The sequence below is a fragment of the Giraffa tippelskirchi genome, chromosome 1 (assembly GCF_054371585.1).
Source record: "Giraffa tippelskirchi isolate mGirTip1 chromosome 1, T2T-mGirTip1v1.2.pri, whole genome shotgun sequence".
NCBI classification, from domain to species: domain Eukaryota; kingdom Metazoa; phylum Chordata; class Mammalia; order Artiodactyla; family Giraffidae; genus Giraffa; species Giraffa tippelskirchi.
Window position 1 is genome coordinate 48,556,410 of NC_137275.1, and position 24,827 is coordinate 48,581,236.

The following is a 24,827-nucleotide window of genomic DNA, read 5'->3' on the forward strand; positions in this document are numbered from 1 at the left end:
GTACATACTGTATGGTTCCATTTATATGAATTTAAAACTGCCAAAACTAATCTATAGTGATAGCAATCAGATTAATAGTTACCAAGGCCAGAGGGCTGAGTAAGATTGTCTGCAGTGAGGCATGAGGCAACTTTCTGTTTTTATCTTGGTTAAGGTAGTCTTTATACCAGGGTTTACATTTGTCAAACTTTCCAGCAAAATACATGTAATTTATCATATGTATGCATGCAATGCCTGCTAAATCGCTTCAGTCATTTCTGACTCTTTGAGACCCTATGGACTGTAGCCTATCAGGCTCTTATGTCCATGGAATTCTCCAGGCAAGAATACTGGAGTGGGTTGACTGGAGAATCCCACGATGTAGAAGATGTAGGAGAATCTACATCTTCCTGACCCACAGATCAAATCCTTGACTCTTATGTCTCCAGATTAGCAGGCAAATTCTTTACCACTAGCACCACCTGGGAAGGCCTATCATATGTATATTTATTTCAATAAAACTGATTATAAGAAAAAGTGAAAATTTTGCTTGAATGTAAAAAATGCTTTATAACTTTATTAATCTTACTTATTTTAAATTATTGTTATAGTGTAGCCATGCATGCTAAATTTTCCTAGTCATCTTCTAGTCATTAGATTCCTCCTTTGTAATTAAATCTAAATGCCTACAATATTTTCCCCTGTACCTTTTTTTATTTTATTTTTTTTGAGGAGCAACGATCTAATGTAGTGTTTTTCATTTTCTTCCAGCTAAGCAGTAGAAACCTTGAAGAAGTTTTCCCCAGTTTATACAAAGTTGCTGCAACACCTCCTCTCTGGCCCTAGAAACCAGAAGCCACAGACCAACAGACAGTTAAGCAGATAATATCAGTAAAAACACTTAAAAGAGAGAATTTTTCCTTCTCTGTAATTTCCTATGACAAAACATAAAAAGAGAGAGAGAAAGAGAATATTTTGGGTCAAAAAGCTTCGAGTGCTTCAAGAGCTGACATGAAAATGTAGCTATAGAAGGCAAAACCATGTAATATGCCACTCACAATCTGGAAGAAACTTCTAGCAAAAATGTTAACAATATATACAGTTGCCACTTTATGGTCTTTGCATTACCAAAAATGCCCAATTATTTAGAAGTTGCCTTAAAGAAAATCCATCTAACAGAATAAGAAAAGAAATGGATGTCAGATTAAAACAATATTGAACTCAAACAGTGGTTCAGCGACCACCACCCAAGTCATCTTGGAGAAGTTATTTACTTCTCTGAGCCTCATCCTCTCATATATAAAATCAGATAATATTATCCTGGATTATGTATAACACATGGGAATCATTTGGGCTTTGTTATTATACCATATAACAATGTATAGGTGGAGATTTTGACATTAGCTAAGAACCCAATAAAAATGCATAACAGTGTTAAAATATAATTGTTTTTCTACATGATAATAATGATTTTATCTCTGTATTAGTCAGAGTTCACTATATAAATAGAACAAACAGGACATATGTATATATGAGTGTGTGTGTATTTATAGAGACAGACACACAAGTGACAGAGACAAGAGAGAGAGAGGAAGACAAAGAGCAAGGGAGCTAGAGACAGAGGGAAAGATAACAAAGGAAGACAAGTGTTGAATAAATTATGGACAAAGGATGTCCCAAGAAGAGAAGAGAAGTTGGAGCTCTATGTCTGTGAACACAATGACCATGTCACTGTCAGCTAAGCAGAGAATAAGACAATGAGACATTACAAAGAAAACTGTCATGAGAACAATAGTTGCCAAATGTTTCACTAATTAAAGCTTTTGGCTGCCTGCAAATGCAGAAGAGGAGAGCATACATTGGCTTTCCTATTGAGCTTTGGTTATTATAAAATTTGATGAAGATGTGCTATGCTCTTGAATTAAGGCTACAAAGTAAGCTATACATATACACCTTTTGGCTCTGTGTTATTTCTGAAAGATTTTTAAATTATTTTAAAGCTCAAATTGAAGAATAAATATATAGTTAAACATACAATTAGAGAAATTCAGATTAACTTTATTCATTGAATGCAGGCATTGTACTATGTGAATAAGACCTGAAATAGTTCACAGTACAGGCATGATGAAAGATACATGTAATATTAATCATTGAGCTATTCTTTCCCATTTCTCATTGAGTTTGCTACTCTCCATTTATTCATAATTATCCATTATTTCTTGAGGAAAATTAACAATTTTATAGGGGATCCTAAAAAGAACAGGGGCAATATTCAGATTTAATTTGTTCATATTTTATTTCCAGTATTGGCTCTTTAAGAGAGTAATATCTGAGTGAATCAGAGCTTTAACAAGAATGTATAAAGAAGAGAATTTATAATACTGCTCCAGACTCCCTGAGAAATAAACACGCTTCATCAGGGCTGAAAGGTAGGGAAGAAAATGGAACATATCTAAAGAGGAAGTGAACTGGAGAGGCTGGAGATAAACAGTCCCAATGGAAAGGAGATGACCACGCAGTCAAGAGGCCTGGTAGAAGTTGAGCTAACCCTGTTCACCATTTACTTGAGTACCAGGCTTGTAGATGAATCAAGTCAACCCTTATTCTCTAGAATGAACAAAAAGCAAAAGTGAAAGCAATGTTTAGTCAAACTCCTTCATTCAATCTTTCCAACCAAACTCTCAGAAAAGAAGTAAACTACTGCAGAATTCTCTAACACAGAGCCAACAGAGGTTAAGAGTGTGTGCATAATTCAATATGTATACTTGGGTGAGACTGGATAGTTGATAAAACATACCTAATTATAACTTGCACAAGATAGTTATAGGTTTTTGTTTTTTTTTTTTTAAAAAGTTTATGGGACCAAAGACTGTGAATTCAGGTATTAGAAAGCAAAAATAAAAAAGCTTAGAAAAATAGAAAATGTGCATTAGAGAAGTTGAAACACCATGAAATCTGGAAGAATAAGCAGTATTTTTTGGGATGAGAATCAGCAAGGGATCAAAGAAGGCAGAACATTCTGAAGGAACAACATGGAAAAGTGAATTCCTTTCTTTCCTTCTTTCTTTTATTTTTGGCTGTACTGAGTCTTCATTGCTGAGTGAAGGCTTTCTCTAGTTGCAGTGAGGGGGGCTACTTTCTAGTTGTGGTGCATGGACTTCTCATTGCAGTGGCTTCTCTGCTGTGGAGCACAGGCTGTAGGGCATGTGAGCCTCAGTAGTTGCTGCGAGTGAGCTCAGCAGACTTGGCACACAGGCTTAGATGCGCCATGGAATGGAAGTGCCCAGAAATCTCTAACGGAAGTGTGGGTTACAGTGGTCTGCTGTGGGGTCAAGGGCACTGAATACGACTGTGCCTGCACAAGTCCTTTTGAAGGAGGTCTCCATTACAGTCATTACCCCTACCATAGTTTGGCTTAAGGCCAAACAACAGGGAGAGAACACAGACTTGCCCATCAACAGAAAATTGGATTAAAGATTTACTTTAAATCTGAGCATGGTCCTGTCCATTAGAACAAGACCTAGTTTCCCCCACAGTCAGTCTCTCATCAGGAAGCTTCTATAAGCCTCTTAGCCTCATCAATCAGAGGGCAGACAGAATGAAAACCAAATCACAGAAAACTAACCAAACTGATCACATGAATCACAGCCTTGTCTAACTCAATGAAACTATGAGTCATGCCCTGTAGGGCCACCCAAGATGGACTGGTCATGGTGGACAGCTCTGACAAAACTTGGTTCATTGGAGAAGGGAATGGCAAATCACTTCAGGATTCTTGCCTTGAGAATCCCATGAACAATATGAAAGGCAAAAAAATATGACACTGAAAGATGCACTCCCAAGGTCAGTAGGTGTCTAACATGCTACTGGAGAGATAACTCCAGAGAGAAAGAAGATATGGAGCCAAAGTGAAAATAACACACAGTTGTGGATGTGACTAGTGATGGAAGTAAAGTCTAATGCTGTAAAAAACAATATTGCATAGGAACCTGGAATGTTAGGTCCATGAATCAAGGTAGATTAGACGTGGTCAAACAGGAGATGGCAAGAGTGAACGTCGACATTTTAGGAATCAGCAAACTAAAATGAACTGTAATGTGTGAATTTAACTCAGACGGCCATTGTATCTACTATTGTGGGCAAGAATCCCTTAGAAGAAATGGAGTAGCCATCATAGTCAACAAAAGAGTCTGAAATGCAGTACTTGTATGCAATCTCATAAATGACAGAATGAGCTCTGTTCATTTCCAAGGCAAACCATTCAATATCACAGTAATCCAAGTCTATGCCCTGACCAATAATGCTGAAGAAGCTGAAGTTGAACAGTTCTGTGAAGACCTACAAGACTTTCTAGAACTAACACTCAAAAAAGATGCCCTTTTCATCAGAGGGGACTGGAATGCAAAAGCAGGAAGTCAAGAGATACCTGGAGTAACAGGCAAGTTTGGGCTTGGAGTACAGAATGAAGCACGGCAAAGGATAATAGAGTTTTGCCAAGAAAACCCACAGGTCATAGCAAACACCCTCTTCCAACAACACAAGAGAAGACTCTACACATGGACATCCCAAGATGGTCAGTACCGAAATCAGACTGATTCTATTCTTCTATTCTTTGCAACTGAAGATGGAGAAGATACACTTACCAAAAAAAGATGAGGAGCTGACTGTGGGTCAGAACATAAACTGCTCATTTCAAAATTCAGACTTACATTGAAGAAAGTAGGAAAACCAAATGGACCATTCAGGTATGACCTAAAGCAAATCCCTTAGTATTATACAGTGGAAGTGAGAAATAGATTCAAGGGATTATATCTGATAGACTGAGTGCCTGAAGAACCATGGATGGAGGTTTGTTACATTGTACAGGAGGCAGGTATCAAGATCATCCTCAAGAAAGGAAATGCAAAAAGGCAAAATGGTTGTCTGACGAGGTCTTACAAATAGCTGAGTAAACAAGAGAAGTGAAAGGCTAAGGAGAAAAGGAAAGATATACCCATCTGTATGCAGAGTTCCAAAGAATAGCAAGGAGAGATAAGAAAGCCTGCCTCAGTGATCAGTGCAAAGAAATAGAGGAAAACAATAGAATGGGAAAGACTGGAGATTCCTTCAAGAAAACTAGAAATACCAAATGAACATTTCATGCAAAGATGGGCACAATAAAGGACAGAAATGGTATGGACCTAACAGAAGCAGAAGACGTAGCAAGAAGAAGTGGCAAGAACACTCAGAAGAACTATATAAACACTCACTGCTATATTTAAAATGGATAACCAACAAGGACCTACTGCATAACACATGGAACTCTGCTCAGTGTTATGCGGCACCCTTGATGGAAAGGGAGTTTGGGGGAGAATGGATACATGTATGTGTATGGCTGAGTCAGTTCTCTGTTCACCTGAGACTACCACAACATTTTTTGATAATCAGCTATACCACAATACAAAATAAAAAAGTTTAAATTAAAAAAAAAAAGATATTAGTGACCCAGATAAACTTGATGGTGTGATCACTCACCTAGAGCCAGACATCCTGGAATGTGAAGTCAAATAAGCCTTAGGAAGCATCACTACGAACAAAGCTAGTAGAGGTGATGGAATTCTAGTTGAGCTATTTCAAACCCTAAAAGATGATGCTGTGAAAGTGCTACACTCAATATGCCAGCAACTTTGGAAAATTCAACAGTGGCCATAGGACTGGAAAAGGTCAGTTTTCATTCCAATCCCAAAGAAAGGCAATGCCAAAGAATAATCAAAATACCACACAATTGCACTCATTTCACATGCTAGGAAAGTGATGCTCAAAATTCTCCAAGCCAGGCTTCAACAATACATGAACGAGAACTTCCAGATGTTCAAGCTCGATTTAGGCAGAGGAACCAGAGATCAAATTGCCAACATCCATTGGATCATATGAAAAAGCAAGAGAGTTCCAGTAAAACATCTACTTCTGCTTTATTGACTATGCCAAAGCCTTTGACTCTGTGGATCACAACAAACTGGAAAATTCTTAAAGAGCGTAAATACCAGGCCACCTTACCTGCCTCTGGAGAAATCTTTATGCAGGTTAAGAAGCAACAGTTAGAACTAGATATGGAACAATGGACTGGTTCCAAATTGGGAAATGAGTACATTAAAACTCTATATTGCCACCCTGCTTATTTGACTGATATGCAGAGTATATCATGTGAAATGCCAGGCTGGATGAAGCATAAGCTAGAATCAAGACTGCCGGGAGAAATATCAATAACTTCACATACGCAGATGACACCGCTCTTATGGCAGAAAGTGAGGAGGAACTCAAGAATTTCTTAATGAAAGTGAAAGAGGAGAATGAAAAACCTGGCTTAAAACTCAACATTCAAAAAATGAAGATCATGGCATCTGGTCCCATCACTTCACGGCAAATAGACAGGAAAACAATGGCAACAGTGACAGACTTTATTTTCTTGAGCTCCAAAATCACTGCAGACAGTGACTGCAGCCATGAAATTATAAGACACTTGCTCCTTGGAAGGAAACTTATGACAATTTAGACAGCATATTAAAAGGCAGAGACATTACTTAACCAAAAAATGTCCATCTAATCAAAGCCAAGGTTTTTTCAGTAGTCATGTATCGATGTGAGAGTTGGACCATAAAGAAAACTGAGCATGGAACAATTGATGCTTTTGAACTGTGGTGTTGGAGAAGACTCTTGAGAGCCCCTTGAACTGCAAGGAGATCAAACCAGTCAATTCTAAGGGAAATCATTCCTGAATATTCACTGGAAGGACTGATGCTGAAGCTGAAGCTCCAATACTTGGCCACCTGATGGGAAGAACTGACTCATTGGAAAAGACGCTGATGCTGGGAAAGTTTGAAGGCAGGAGGAGAAATGGATGACAGAGAATGAGATGGTTGGATAGCATCATCGACTCGATGGACATGAATTTGAGTAAGCTCCGTTGGTGATGGACAGGGTAGCCTGGCATGCTGCAGTCCATGGGGTCGCAAAGAGTAGGCATGACTGAGTGACTGAACTGATACTGAACTGATGTGGAATCTTCTGGGCCAGGGATCGAACCTGTGTCCCCTCTCCAGAAGGAAGACTCCAAACCACTGAACCACCAGGGAAGCCCAGAAAAGTGAATTTCATGTTCAGAGAAGAGTGAACTTCAAGGCTTGATGCGTTTGTGGTTATTATGGAAACATTTATGGTGCCTCTGCCCCATCATCCCAAGTTATTTAATGCTATAGAATGTTTTATTAAAGCAGAATAGCTGGATAAATTACACGTGGGTAAAGAGAGAAAAACATTGGGAAATGTTATGAGAGAAAAGTAGTTTTTTAGTATTCTTTACCACATTGAAGATGAGTGAAGAGAATCATCATGGAAAGAGATGTTAAGCTGGAATTATTTCCTTTAAGGATGTATAGTTCCTTTGTAACCAGTCACAGACAAAAATAAAATAAAATAGATATTTTGACCAAACTGCCAGTCACCAATTTTATGTATCAATATTTAAAGACAGTATTGTTAAAACTCAAATGAGGTTGACAAGGTAAAGTATATCATAAGCCATAATCCAGTAGCACATGCATGTGTCATATTGTCATGTGTGTGTGTGTGTATAACTCTCTCTCTTTCTATATATATATATACACACACACATATATATCTATATATATCTTTCTCTGTATATACCTATGAAATATACATGAATGAGCTCAAACTATATAAAGTATTTATGAATTTTTTTCAATAAAGTAAATAAATAACACATCCTTCTCCTCAACATGTCAAATAGTACAAAGTATGTAGAATAAAAGTTAATCTCCTTTCATCACATTATTTCATCAGCTCCAGTAAGTATTTAGCAAGGTTCTTCTACGGGTTACACAAAATTAAAAGTTGAAAACAAATAATATCTGTCCTCAAGAATGTAATGTCTCTCTTGAGAAAAGAAGACAGAATAAGGGGATTATATTTTAGATGGTATTATTAGGAAAGAACAATGCGTGAGAGAAAAAGGAAATGGTTATTTGATGGAGCTATTAAAACTTATACAATTTGATAAGTAAAATTCAATTGCTGGAATAAACATTGCAATCAGATAATGATTATTATTTTAAATAACAAGGGTATATTGGTATTACATCCCAGCTTGTGTTAATCTACTTGGGCTGCTATACCGAAATACCGTAGACTGGGTGTCTTAAACAATAGACATTTACTTCTCACAGTTCTGGAAGCTAAGATCAACATCTAGAAGTCCATGATCAAGGTGTCCTCAGATGGTACTTGCAAAAGTCCTTGTTTCTGGCAGCAGAGAGCCACCTTTTCTCTGTGTTGCCAGCGGAGGAGAGAAAGAACAACCTTCCTTTATTCTTATAAAGCCACTAATGCCATCATGAGGGCTCTACCCTCAGGCCCTCATTTGATTTTAATTACCTCCCAAAGGTCCCATCTCTAAATATGGTTGCAATGGGAGTTAGGGATTCAATATATGAGTTTTGTGAGGGATATTAATTCAGTCCACAGAACTGCTCTCAATAATAAAATATGAAATGGAGTATGTATATGCCTTTATTCAGAAAATGAAGAAATAGGGACGACGTCACTTCTAGCACCAAGTCTGCACTTCATAATGTTCTAGTGAGAATTAAATCAAATCAGATAAAAAGTATAAAGCTCTTAACAGAACCTGAGATGTCAAAAATGGTTTGACCTTTATATTATTTGCTGTCAAGCAGTGAGCCAAGTATTTTTTGATACATTACCTAGATTCTTTTCAAAATAACTGCAAAGTGAGGGTAACCCTACTTTCACAATGAAGAGACTGAGACTCAAGACAAGTAAATATCTCTCCAAAATAATGCAGTTTTTCAGAGCTAGAGTTAGGATTAGCAACATCATCCGTCTGATTCCAAAGCCCAGTTTTATATATGAAGCCAAGACAGCTCTTCTTTCTGTAGCTATTACTGATTTATATCTGAAGTCATAAATCATAAAAATTTTTACAACTTTTTAAATGATTGGAAAGAGGGAATATAATGAAATATAACACAAAATGTGCCACTTTCAAAAGGTGATGATTCATGGTATATAACAATTTGTTGGTGATTCTCAAGATTACCAGTGTCTTCAGCAATAAGTGAATCTTGAACTTTCAGATGTTCAAGCTGGTTTTAGGAAAGTCAGAGGAACCAGAGATCAAATTGCCAACATCCACTGGATCATCGAAAAGCAAGAGAGTTCAAGAACAACATCTATTTCTGCTTTATTGACTATGCAAAAGGCTTTGAATGTGTGGATCACAATGAACTGTGGAAAATTCTGAAAGAGATGGGCATACCAGACCACCTGACCTGCCTCTTGAGAAACCTGTATGCAGGTCAGGAAGCAACAGTTAGAACTGGACATGGAACAACGGATTGGTTCCAAATAGGAAAAGGAGTATGTCAAGGCTGTGTCTGGTCATCCTGCTTATTTAACTTATATCAGAGTACATCATGAGAAATGCTGGGCTGGAGGAAGCGCAAGCTAGAATCAAGATTGCCGGGAGAAACATCAATAAGATATGCAGATGATACCACCCTTATGGCAGAAAGTGAAGAAGAACTAAACAGCCTTTTGATGAAAGTGAAAGAGGAGAGTGAAAAAGTTGGCTTAAAGCTCAACATTCAGAAAACTAATATCATGGCATCTGGTCCCATCACTTCATGGCAGATAGATGGAGAAACAGTGGCTGACTTTATTTTTTGGGGCTCCAAAATCACTGCAGATGATGATTGCAGCCATGAAATTAAAAGATGCTTACTCCTGGGAAGGAAAGTTATGACCAATCATAACTTATGATTTATATAACTTATGTCACTTGTTACTCATTTTTTACTGATGAATTTAACAAATAATTATTGAAACTTGATTGTGCTAGCTCTATGTGAAGCATCTGAAATACAGAGGTGAGGCAGAAAACAGTCCTTTATTAATGAAATAAAAATCTAGCTTTCTAAGATAAAGGGTGTTGGAGGAGTTTTGCCAGTATCAGTCCTTTGGCATTCTTAAGCATTTTTGAATATTGCATAACAGCTTGGTGGTAATGTGGCTATGGGAATTTAATTATTCTGACATCAAGCCATAAAAAAGTAATTATCTTGATAGATGAGATGGTTAGATAGCATCACTGATTCAATGAATTTGAGCAAACTTCAGGAGATAGTGAAGTACAGGGATGCCTCACATACTGCAGCCTATGGGGTTGCAAAGAGTTGAACATGACTTAGTAATTGAATAACAACAAGAATTTGAACTCACCACTCTATCACAAACAATTGGATCTATCAAGGCAATAATTTTAATGTATTAAATAACATTCAAGAAAAAATAAAAGACTTGATATGTTAGCATTAATACAGAGATCCACATGTGCTTGGGAAACATTACCATATAATTTAATTTTATTTCTAAATAAACATTGAATCAGTGGCCTTGCCATGTGTTAGACATGACTGCTTATTTCTTTAGGGAAATAGTCATCTGTTCAATGAAGCTTTTGTATTCAACTTCTAAGTTAAAGATTTATTCCTTCTCAGTCTAATTTTAGAATTTATTTATCTATCAAGCTGTGAGCACAGGAAGTCAGACAGTGAGAATGTACCCAAGGGATAATGACAGAAATTATCACTTATATATTGTCTCTTCTTCACCATGAGGCTTCTAGATATATATCATATATACAACTTGATTTATATGATAACCACCATAAAAGAAGATTAAGAAAAATTTTAAACACTAAAATGAAGTCTGTTTTGTCTCATCAATTTGAACATAAATTTTATATCACACACATCTCTAGTCTGAATTTTTTGCAATTAAATACTCATGAATAACATAGTAAGTTAAATCTGGATTATTACACTCAAATGTTGGTAACCGATCACTAATTCAGTGTGATGTTTATTTGCATTTTGCCTTTTATCAAGTGCCTTGTTTACTTGGTATTATTTAAAGCTTATATGAAAAGAAAATCTGAATATTTTATTTGTTTCAATAGAAGCACAACCAGATGTGCATGGGGAGAGATAAAAATGGACATAAAAAATTTCATAGAATGAAGCAGATGGCTGTTTGAACCATCTAGATGTTATGCTCTGAGAAACACATAAGATGAGAAATCTACAAAGCCAAGCAGAATCTGAAAACATAAACAATGGTGAATATTTGTAGATTATTATACTTGCTAGTGTTTTATGTTTATCTAAACCACCTAATTCTTTCCCAAAACTACCCAGGTTGGTCATTTCTAATTCCAGAAAGACTGTAAAGTGTCAATTATTCTTCATTTAAAGTTTAATAAATATTTCAAATGGTAATTACTTAAGCTTTATATTTGGTAGTGCTTTAAGACTCAGATTGAATGTTAACATTTCATTTGACTCTGTGATTCCTGCAGAATAACTACAACAGCACACTTGTGATTATTGTAAAGGAATTGAGTTTAAAATCATTTTTACTGACTGTTTAACATGACAAGATATAGGAGTACCCAGTAAATTCAATAGTTACCATTAAAATATACATGGGAATACACATAAAGAAACAAATAATCCCCAATACCTTTTAGGAATGAAGAGGGAAAATCATATGATGAAAATATGTATTTATCCTATAATTTGAAATAGATTTATCCAGTACATGGTGTATGCTAGACATTGTGCTAAGTCCTTGAGATACAATGATATGGAAAAGCAAATGGACTCTTGCTCTGAATAATTTTATGGACTACTGTGGGGAGAAAAGTATCAATTATATACTGTAACTGCATTTATGAATAGTTAAGTATTAATATGTACCAAAGTAAATGCTCTGTATGAAAGATGTAAGATTCACTGAAACCTAATAACAAAGAAACTTACCTAGATTTTGTAATTTAGAAAAAGCTCTTTAAAATATGTGATGCTTATGTTGATATATTATAGATGTGTTTTGGTTAATTAGCAGGTTCATAAACCCTACTGTGAATGTCATGCTATTTGAAAAGCCAGGGTGACATTAACCCAGAGCACAAGGGGAAGAATGGTACAAGATTAGCTAAAAGAATAAAGCAGAGTCCAGAGAATGCTGTTGAGAAGATTAAAAGTAATGTGTAGCCAGTGAAGGATTTAAAAAAGAATGGTAGTGGGATAGGGCACACTTTGAATTAATTTTTCTGTTTTTAAGTGTCATTGTGATATAACACAGACACAGCAAAATGAACCCTATCCAGATATAAAGATCTATAAATTTTGTTCATTGCATACAGTCACGTTAAAAGCTTGTCCAGTATGCCTGTTGGAAATTTCAGTCTCTTCTCTAGCATACGTATTTCTAGTCTGAAAACTATTCAAATACGGAAACTAGGCAAGGGATATAACTTTTTAACTGGGGACCATTCTCTTAGTTTTCTAGTCATTTATCCTTGATTTTCTCCAATAGTGAAAGCAAGTATTAATAGTACTCTTATTGGTTGTCTTTTGTGATACCACCATGTATCAATAATCTCAATGGGTCAGTTGCCCTTGGATGCCATTCTGATCCTGTGACTCATGGATACTCTGTCCACTTGGTTCCTGACAGTTGAGTGCACCAACTGCTATCTGTTTTTATCTGTTTCCCAGGGCCCTATTGCCTCTATTGTTACTCTTACAGACAGTAAAGCCTAGTCAGATAACAGCTTCCTTTTCCTTCAGCTCTGATCTCAAAACAGTCACTCATCACTGAATGTTTTAGTAAATGCTACTTCTTTAGAAGGAAATGGCAAACCACTCCAGTGTACTTGTCTGGAAAATAACATGGACAGAGGAGCCTGGTGGGCTATAGTCCATGGGGTCCCAAAAGAGTTGGACAAGATTTAGTGGCAAAACGACAACAAATTCTTTAGTAAATATTTTAGTAAATGCTATTTCTCTCACCAGCGCATTCTTTATTGACCTTGGTAAATAGTGAAATCATCTATTGGGTCTTGGGGCATTATATTATATATATATATATATATATATATATATATATATATATATATATCAGCATGCCTATTTCCTTGCACCCTTGACCTCTTCCTCTACTGTCTGCAATAGCAGTGCTAGCATTTCAGCTTTGTACAACAGGGTCATCTCTCTATTCAGGTTCTAGGAACCACTTATCTTGTAGCTAGTTTGGAACATCTTCCAAGGTCCTTACGTTCAGTTTAGTTCAGTTGCTCAGTCGCGTCTGACTCTTTGCGACCCCATGGACCACAGCATGCCAGTCCTCCCTGTCCATCACCAACTCCGGGAGTTTACCCAAACTCATGTCCATTGAGTCGGTGATGTCATCCAACCATTTCATCCTCTGCCGTCCCCTTTTCCTCCTGCCTTCAATCTTTCCCAGCATCAGGGTCCTTTCCAATGAGTCAGCTCTTCGCATCAGGTGGCCAAAGTATTGGAGTTTCAGCTTCAACATCAGTCCTTCCAGTGAACACTCAGCACTGATCTCCTTTAGGATGGACTGGTTGGATCTCCTTGCAGTCCAAGGGACTCTGGTGCTAAAACGTATCTCAACTGACTGTTTCCAAATTAATAAATTCTTCCTATCCAAACAGCAAGGAGATCAAGGCAGTCAATCCTAAAGGAAATCAACTCTGAATATTCATTGGAAGGACTGATGCTGAAGCTGAAGCTCCAATACTTTGGCCATCTGATGCACAGAGCCAAGTCATTGGAAAAGACTCTGATGCTGGGAAAGATTGAGGGTAGGAGGAGAAGGAGGCTATAGAGGATGAGATGGTTGGTTGGCATCACCAACTCAATGGACATGGTAAATATATTAAAAAGTGCTCAACTTAATTAAATAAAGGAAAATGAAAAGTAAACACAAGGCAGCACCAAGTGTTAGCAAAATGTGGAGCAACTGAAACTATCATTCACTACAATTGTTTAAATGGTGGAAATTTAAACCATCACTACTCCTTTGGACACGTCAGTGTCTACTGAAACTGAACATATACATATCCTATGAATTTGCAATTCTACTCCAAGGACTGTATTCAACAAGATGCATACATCTGATCTCCAAATTCATGGTCATGAATTTATAACAGTAAAAAATTGAACACTACCCAAAGAGCCATCAAAACTAGAATAGATAATTGATGGTGTTGTCACACAGTATAATATTAATAATACAGTAGATTTAGAATGAATGAACTAATATTATATGCAATAGTATGATTGATTTTAACAAAAAAAAACTTTAAGCAAAAATAATCAGATACACAAAAAATGTACATTTCTTATATGCTATTTATTCCCCTTCCCAGGGTTGTGGGCACATAGCATGCCCCATCTCTGAAATTTAATTATGCTGATATTTTTGATTTTTGCACCTTTCATCAATGTATTATGTTTCAATAAAAATTCAAAGAGGAAAAAGGAATCTAGAATAAATAACTGAATACATAAGAAGGATTAAATATAGTTTCTTGAACTAGAAGATAAAAGAAGTATTTAAAACTATATATGCAATCACAATAAAAAGATAAATAGAATAATAGAGTACATGTTTATGTGAATTATACATTATAGGTGATTCTTAAATTATTTTGCTTAGGTTTCAAAAATAAAATTCCCCAGTTTTTATAATATAAGCTTTTCTTCTTTAATAACAATAGAATTATTTTAATATTTCATTTGAACAGTAGTAATCATTGAAGGAGTAAGAGAAATGATCTCTGGCGACAGATCATGGTAAATTTACTCCAAAATTCTTAGTTCACTTTAAAGAACTCTTACTGTAATTTTCTTTGTTGTATTTATTCTCTTATGTACACTTGGTAAAAGTTGTCAGTAGAAGGTTATAGTAAACAGTGCTGTCTAATATAACTCTAAGATAATGACCAACAAATACATGTAGCTATCAAACATTTAACTGTGACTAGTATAACCAAGAAACTGAATTTAGATAGCTTGGTATAGGTAGTTTCTACATTTATTTGCTATTTCTTCCCAAATTGCTCTTTTCATTGAAGAAAACTCGCTGCTGCTCTCTGATAATATTCTTCTTAAGCCTGAGAACACTGTCCTAACCACCTTAATTTTTATTATTCCTGTACGTTGAAAATAGCTTAGCAGATTTTTATGAATGTCTAACAATATGATGTTTTGTTTCTACAAAGATCAAAACCAAGCAAAACTATCATCTTCCTCCAACCTTATTTTTGCTTGTTTACATATTTTTAAGAATTGCCTCTATTGCCTTATGTGGCAGTAGTTTATTCACAGTATTCCATTTTATGAGTTTAACATAATTTATTTGTCTATTATATACCTAAAGAGCACTTAGTATGTTTCATGTTTTTTTTTTTAACTGTTACTAGGAAGAATTACGGAGAAGGCACTGGCGACCCACTCCGGTACTCTTGCTTGGAAAATCCCATGGACAGAGGAGCCTAGTAGGCTGCAGTCCATGGGGTTGTTAAGAGTAGGACACAACTGAGCAACTTCACTTTCACTTTTCACTTTCATGCACTGGAGAAGGCAATGGCAACCCACTCCAGTGTTCTTGCCTGGAGAATCCCAGGGACAGGGGAGCCTGGTGGACTGCCGTCTATGGGGTTGCACAGAGTCGGACACAACTGACGTGACTTAGTAGCAGCAGCAGCAGGAGGAATTATGTGCATTTCCATAGTGCATATTTTTCAAGAGTTGTAACTATGTAATCAACTTGGGAATAAAACTGTTGGGTTATAACATATTCATGCATTCAACTTTGTTATATCATTTTAAATTGTATTTCAAAATGATTGCACAAATTAATATTCCACCAGAAATTTACCTGAGTTCTTTAGGTTCCATACTCACCAATACTTTGTACTATATGCATTTTTTATTCCAAATAAGAACAGTAGTTACTAATCGTGGTCTTAATTGCATATTTCTGATTATTAATGATGTGGGACAGCTTTTATGCTATTAATCATTTATATTTTATTTCTGAGGAAAGTCTGTTCATGTCTTGATCTTTTCTACTGGTTTGATAGTTTTATACATACTTGGGAATTCTTTATATATTTTTAGGACAATACAATTTTGATTATATGCAATGTAGGTGATTTTCTTGATTTGTTACTTGTATATCAAGTATTTTATAATATCTTTTGATCAGTTCAAATTCTTCATTGATAAATGACATTTATCATTTCTTCCTTTGATGGTGATTACTTATTGAGCCTTGTTTAAGACATCATTTCATATCTGTAAATCATAAAACTATAATTTTCTAATTTGTCTAAATAGTTTCAATTTTTTTTTCATTTCACAGTTAAATCTTTTAATTTTAAATTGATAGTTCTGTGTCCATGGTAATAATCCAATTTTAGGTACCCCAGATAAACCAGTTAATCAGAACTATTCCTTTCTTTTCCCAGTGGTCTGCAATAACACTTTTGTTTTGAAACTGTTTTCAAATATAGATGATTCTGTTTCTAGCTCTCCATTTTGCGTGTGTGTGTGTGTTCGCGCGCGTGCTCAGTCGCTGAGTCATGTCCAACTCTTAGCAAACCCATGGACTATAGCCTGCCAGGCTACTGCCCATAGAATTTTTCATGCAAGAACACCTGAATGGTTGCCATTTCCTACTCCAGAGGATCTTCTCAACCCAGGGATCAAACCCATGTCTCTTGTATCTCCCGTACTGTCAGGTGGGACAGTGTACCACCAATTCCCAATGCGCCACCTGGGAAGTCCTTCATTTTGTTCCATGGGATATTTTTGTTTGTTTGTTTCCAACCAACTATCACAATTAAAATTATAGTAACTTTATGACCAAGTGTGCTTTATCCCAGGAATGCAAGGAACTTTAATATCCGCAAATCAATCAATGTAATACACCACATTAACAAATTGAAAGATAAAAACCATATGATTATCTCAACAGATGCAGAGAAAGCCTTTGACAAAATTCAACATCCATTTATGATAAAAACTCTCCAGAAATCAGGAATTGAAGGAACATACCTCAACATAATAAAAGCTATGTATGACAAACCCACAGCAAACATTATCCTAAATGGGGAAAAATTGAAAGCATTTCTCCTAAAGTCAGGAACAAGGCAAGGGTGCCCACTCTCACCACTACTATTCAACATAGTTTTGGAAGTTTTGGCCACAGCAATCAGAGCAGAAAAAGAAATAAAAAGAAACCAGATTGGAAAAGAAGAAGTAAAACTCTCACTGTTTGCAGATGACATGATCCTCTACATCGAAAACCTGAAAGACTCTAGCAGAAAATTACTAGCGCTAATCAATGAATAAAGTAAAGTTGCAGAATATAAAATTAACACACACAAATTCCTTGCATTCCTATACACTAACAATGAGAAAACAGAAAGAGAAATTAAGGAAACAATACCATTCACCATTGTAACGAGAAGAATAAAATACTTAGGAATATATCTACCTAAAGAAACAAAAGACCTATATATAGAAAACTATAAAACACTGATGAAAGAAATCAAAGAGGACACAAATAGATGGAGAAATATGCCATGTTCATGGATTGGAAGAATCAATATAGTGAAAATGAGTATACTACCCAAAGCAATCTATAGATTCAATGCAATCCCTATCAAGCTACCAATGGTATTTTTCACAGAACTAGAACAAATAATTTCACAATTTGTATGGAAATACAGAAAACCTCGAATAGCCAAAGCAATCTTGAGAAAGAAGAATGGAATAGGAGAAATCAACCTGCCTGACTTCAGGTTCTACTACAAAGCTACAGTCATCAAGACAGTATGGTACTGGCACAAAGACAGAAATATAGATCAATGTAACAAAACAGAAAGCTCAGAGATAAATCCATGCACCTATGGACACCTTATCTTTGACAAAGGAGGCAAGAATACACAATGGAGAAAAAACAATCTCTTTAACAAGTGGTGCTGGGAAAACTGGTCAATCACTTGTAAAAGAATGAAACTAGAACATTTTATAACACCATACACACACACACACACACACACGCACACACACACTCAAAACTCAAAATGGATTAAAGATCTAAACGTAAGACCAGAAACTATAAAACCCCTAGAGGAAAACATAGGCAAAATACTCTCTGACATAAATCACAGCAGGATCTTCTATGACTCACCTCCCAGAGTAATGGAAGTAAAAGCAAAAATAAACAAATGGGACCTAATTAAACTTAAAAGCTTTTGCACAACGAAGGAAACTATAAGCAAAGTGAAAAGACAGCCTTCAGAATGGGAGAAAATAATAGCAAATGAAGCAACTGACAAAGAATTAATCTCAAAAATATACAAGCTACTACTGCAGCTCAATTCCAGAAAATAAATAACCCAATCCAAAAATGGGCCAAAGAACTAAACAGACAGTTCTCCAAAGAAGACAAACAGATGGCTAACAAACACACGAAAAGATGTTCAATATCACTCATTATCAGGGAAATGAAAATCAAAACCACAATGAGGTACCATCTCATGCCAGTCAGAATGGCTGCTATCCAAAACTACAAAAAATAAATGCTGGAGAGGGTGTGGAGAAAAGGGAACCCTCTTACACTGTTGGTGGGAATGCAAACCAGTACAACCACTATGGAGAACAGTGTGGAGATTCCTTAAAAAACTGGAAATAGAACTGCCATATGACCCAGCAATCCCACTGCTGGGCATACACACCGAGGAAACCAGAATTGAAAGAGACACATGTACCCCAATGTTCATTGCAGCACTGTTTATAATAGCCAGGACATGGAAGCAACCTAGATGTCCATCAGCAGATGAATGGATAAGAAAGCTGTGGTACATATACACAATGGAATATTACTCAGCCATTTAAAAGAATACATTTGAATCAGTTCTAATAAGGTAGATGAAACTGTAGCCTATTATACAGAGTGAAGTAAGCCAGAAAGAAGAACACCAATACAGTATACTAACACATATATATGGAATTTAGAAAGATGGTAATGATAACTCTATATGCGAGACAGAAAAAGAGACACAGATGTATAAAACAGTCTTTTGGACTCTGTGGGAGAAGGTGAGGGTGGGATGATCTGAGAGAATAGCATTGAAACATGTATATTATCATATATGAAGTAGATCGCCAGTCCAGCCAGGTTCAATGCATGAGACAGGTGCTCAGGACTGGTGTACTGGGATGACCCAGATGGATGGGATAGGGAGGGAGGTGGGAGGGGGCTTCAGGATGGGGAACACATGTAAACACATGGCTGATTCATATCAATGTATGGCAAAAAATAAATACCTATATGTATGTAGATAGAGATATAAAATAAATACTGCAATATGTTAATAATTATTGAGTCTACATGGTATGTATAATAGTGCTCATACAATTCTTCAACTTTTCTGCATGCTTGAAAATTTGATAATAAATGTTTGAAATAAAAGTTGAAAAGAAATTTCTTAGTAAGATGATGACAGCCAAATTGACTTAATCAAAAGTAGCAAATTTAGCAACAGAATTTCAGTACACTATTCATATCATGGAACAAAAATTTTGTATATTTTATATGAATATGGAATGCTAAAAATAAAATATATATACAATTAAAAAAATTAAAAAATTATAGTAACTTTAGAATAAGTTTTGATAGCTGTTAAGGAAAGACCATCACATAACATTTCTTTTCTGGTAGTTTCTGTCTTTCTTAAGCCTTTGTTCTACCACAAAAATTTTACAATCGTATATCAAGTTATTTAAAAACTACAACTGGAATTTTGATTTGAAAGTGTGCTTTGCATGCTTCCTTTTTCAACATTAAAAACAGTAATTCAGTTCAGTTCAGTCGCTCAGTCGTGTCCGACTCTCTGCGACCCCATGAATTGCAGCACGCCAGGCCTCTCTGTCCATCACCAACTCCCGGAGTCTACCCAAACCCATGTTCATCAAGTCGGTGATGCCATCAAACCATCTCATCCTCTGTCGTCCCCTTCTCCTCCCGCCCCCAATCCTACCCAGCATTAGGGTCTTTTCCAATGAGTCAACCCTTCGCATGAGGTGGCCAAAGTATTGGAGTTTCAGCTTCAACATCAGACCTTCCAATGAACACCCAGGATTGATCTCTTCTAGGATGGATTGATTGGATCTCCTTGCAGTCCAAGAAACTCTCAAGAGTCTTCTCCAACACCACAGTTCAAAAGCATCAATTCTGCGGCGCTCAGCTTTCTTCACCGTCCAACTCTCACATCCATACATGACCACTGGAAAAACCATAGTCTTGACTAGACGGACTTTTGTTGGCAAAGTAATGTCTTTGCTTTTAAACATGCTATCTAGGTTGGCCATAACCTTCCTTCCAAGGAGTAAGCGTCTTTTAATTTCATGGCTGCAGTCACCATCAGCAGTGATTCTGGAGCCCAAAAAAGTAAAGTCTGACACTGTTTCCACTGTTTCCCCATCTATTTCCCATGGAGTGATGGGACCAGATGCCATGATCTTAGTTTTCTGAACGTTGAGCTTTAAGCCAACTTTTTCACTCTCCTCTTTCACCTTCATCAAGAGGCTCTTTAGTTCTTCTTCACTTTCTGCCATAAGGGTGGTGTCATCCGCATATCTGAGGTTATTGATATTTCTCCCGGCAATCTTGATTCCAGCTTGTGTTTCTTCCAGCCCAGCGTTTCTCATGATGTACTCTGCATATAAGTTAAATAAGCAGGGTGACAATATACAGCCTTGACGTACTCCTTTTCCTATTTGGAACCAGTCTGTTGTTCCATGTCCAGTTCTAACTGTTGCTTCCTGACCTGCATACAGGTTTCTCAAGAGACAGGTCAGATGGTCTGGTATTCCCATCTCTTTCAGAATTTTCCACAGTTTATTGTGATCCACACAGTCAAAGGCTTTGGCATAGTCAATAAAGCAGAAATAGATGTTTTTCTGGAACTCTCTTGCTTTTTCGATGATCCAGCAGATATTGGCAATTTGATCTCTGGTTCCTCTGCCTTTTCTAAAACCAGCTTGAACATCTGGAAGTTCATGGTTCACGTATTGCTGAAGCCTGGCTTGGAGGACAGAAATGGTATGGACCTAACAGAAGCAGAAGATATTAAGAAGAGGTGGCAAGAATACACAGAAGAACTGTACAAAAAAGATCTTCACGACACAGATAATCACGATGGTGTGATCACTCACCTAGAGCCAGACATCTTGGAATGTGAAGTCAAGTGGGCCTTAGAAAGCATCACTACGAACAAAGCTAGTGGAGGTGATGGAATTCCAGTTGAGCTATTTCACATCCTAAGATGATGCTGTGAAAGTGCTGCACTCGATATGCCAGCAAATTTGGAAAACTCAGCAGTGGCCACAGGACTGGAAGAGGTCAGTCTTCGTTCCAATCCCAAAGAAAGGCAATGCCAAAGAATGCTCAAAACAGTAATTAGAAAACCCTTAAGCCTTTCCTGATCAGATACGATCAGAAAAGGAGTTTGAAGATTTGTCCAGGAATCATATATTTCCTCTTCTGCTGTCCCACTGTTAATTTCTTCACTAAAAAATATCATGGGCTCTTTTATGCCCATATATAAATGTGAAACCTATAAATTAGTTTCTAATTAACAACTCTTATTCCTTGTTATTAGTTAGGAACTTGGAATGAAGGGTTATTTCACTGAGAAACCATTTCCCTAAACCTGGAATTCCACAGGTGGATTCTGCAATTTTCTGTTAAATACAAAGATTACTGGCATATAAAACCTAAAATATTCCTCACTAAAATCTTTTAGAAAGCTATCTTCTGAACCTGTGAAAGTTCACTTCCTAGGGACATCACGATGTTTCTGCCACATTTTATATAACAATATCAGAGAACATTATTGGACACCTACAAAATACTAAGGACATTGTCTTTTAAAATGTTCAACACATGACTCTATAATCGTAACTGATTGTTAGATGACTCAGAAATTCAGATTAGTTACATGGCTAATAGTGGGAAAACTTGCATTTAAACTCAACTCTGTTTGGGAAGAAGGTAAAAATGTGGTTAAATTAAGAGCCTAGAAAAAAAAAAGTATGCTGATATGTCAATTCAGCATTGCTTTTTTTGTATGGTAGGCTGAATGATAGCTTCTTAAACATATCCAATCCTAAACCTCAGAATCTGTGATATGATTAATTTAAAGATCCTGAGATGGGGAGATTACCCTGTATTATCTGTGTAGGCTTGGTATAATAATAAGAGTCCTTATATAAGAGAAACAGGAAATCAGAGTGCTGGTAGCAGATATAATGCTGGAGCAAGAAATGCTGGAGTGATGCAAGGAAGGGTTTGCAAGCCAAAAATGTGGCCTCAAGGTGCATCTAGAAATTGGCCTCTACAGGCTTCTAGATTCTAGAACAACCTCTAGAATTGAAAAAGACAAGGAAACAGATCGTCACCCTCCAGCCAGAACCAGTCATTCTGACACCTTGACTTTAGTCCGATGAGACTAATTTTGGACTTCAGTTCAGTTCAGTTCAGTCGCTCAGTCGTGTCCGACTCTCTGCGACCCCATGAATTGCAGCACGCCAGGCCTCTCTGTCCATCACCAACTCCCAGAGTCTACCCAAACCAATTTTGGACTTCAGACCTGCACAACTGCAACATCATAAATGTGCAGTTGTTTTTTAAACCATTAAGTATGTGATAATTGGTTATATTAACAATAATAAACTTAGTATGCTTTACTTAAGTAAACACAGGAAGAATACTGCCTCAGGGCCTCGTTCCAGATCAGGTAAAAACACATTTTGTTACTGAACTAACATGTGAGGGTGTTTATGAACAAACACCTGCTGCTAAGAGAATGTCTCTTTTGGGAGACTTGAACAGTGGGCCTTAAATATCAAGTCATTCCAGCTGAAATCTTTCTCTTTGGTTGGTTCCATTAAAAAATAAAAAACAAAAATTTCTGACTTCACAGCCTGTGGAGTTTTGTCATGCTGGTAACTTCCCACAGCTATGCTGTCACTGCAACTAAATGATAGGAATATGAGCAGCAATGGGAGCCAAGACTTAAAAAAAAAATAATTCCTTACATGGAAAGAACCAACATCCCACAAGTATGAATATAAACACAGATCTGTCAGCCTTGGTCACCAGGAAGCCTATTGAAGTCTGGATTACATGCTGTCTATCATAGACTATCCTCAGTAAAAAACAGCTCATGGATATTCTGCAGAGGTCAAATACTCCTGGGTCTTTTTTCCGTTTTTGTTTGTTTGTTTGTTTGTTTTTATGAAATCAATTTCTAGTCTAAAACTGAATCATGGAAGGTATTTCAGGTGAAGTAAGAGAGGCAAGATGTTGTAGGCTTATAGATAGATATATCAATAAAATGCAGAAACTCTGATGATTTTAGTATTACATTGATTTTTAAAATAACACTAAATTTGTTCTGAAACCTATTGATTGTGTGAGCATGCCTGCTCACTTACTAAGTTATGTCTGACTCTCCATGTGTGTGCATGTGTATGTGTGTGTGTAGGCTTGTCCTTTCCAATCTCCTTTTTCAAATTGTGTTCAAAATACACTAAGTCCCCTACATATGAAGGAGTTCTGCTCTGAGAGTGCATTCATAAGTCCCATTTGTTCATATGTCTGAAATCTTGGACATATGAACATACAATTGCATCTTTGAAAGTTTGCAACTTGAAGGTTCATATGTAGAGGACTCAGATATATAAAGAAAAGCCTCATGGTCTTCTTCATTTTCATTACCTTTGCCATGGAAGGCAGAGGGATCACTGCTCATTAGACTGTACCTTGAATCTACACAAGCCTTTGCAGTTACATTTCTCATTAATACTACTTCAATATATCTTTGAGATTCCCTGGTGGCTCAGTGGTAAAGAATCCACCTGTCAATGCAGGATATGCAGGTTTGATCCTTGGTTTGGGAATACACCCTGGAGAAGAAAATGGCAACCCACTCCAGTATTCTTACCTGGGAAATCCCATGGACAAAGAAAGGAACCTGGCAGGCTACAGTTCATGGGGTCACAAAGAGATGGACATGACTTAGCAGTAAACAACAATAACAGCACATCTTTGCCTTCAGAAAACATTCCATCCTTCATCTATTCCATACCATCAACTACAGGAAGATATGAAGTTACTCTCAGATGCCTATGACCTTGTGTCATGCCAAATGTGGGGCTCCAATGAAAGACAAACTATTCTTAAGCCAACATGGTAGAAAAGAGAAAAGTGTTACCATATTCTCATTTATCCCTCCAGCTCCACCCTAAACATGATTTTGACCCAATACACTGCAGGTTTACTCTACCTTATTCAAAACTTCTGGGAAAAAATATATTTTGGAATTCAGAATTTGGTGGACTATAAAAAGCATCCTCTAAGCCAGTACATTGATATTTCTGCAATGAATATATAAATATTCAGGCCAAATGGTTTCTGAAGCTTTTTCAATTTTGAAAATGTGGGTAAGAGACTGCAGACCTATAGTTTCTGAGCCTTTGCTCTTTATCTAATACTCATGCAAACTTCCACTCTCAGCACCTGTCTTATTTCATATCATATTACTCTAAAATTAATTAGCCCTATATCAGTCCTCCAAACTTTTGCTGAATTTTGCTCAATAATGCCTGGTATTTACAAATCAAAAGTATTTTCTTTCAGGTTTCTTGTTTTTTGTTTGTTTGTTTGTTTGTTTTACTTTGGCTTAATTCTTAAAAGTAAAAAAAAATTAAGAAATTGAATTGACTATACAAAACATTTTGATAGTCATTCTTTCCTCTGCTGATAGGATTATACAATTTCACCCTATTGAATTAAAAGACAGTCACATGACAGTCTGTGGC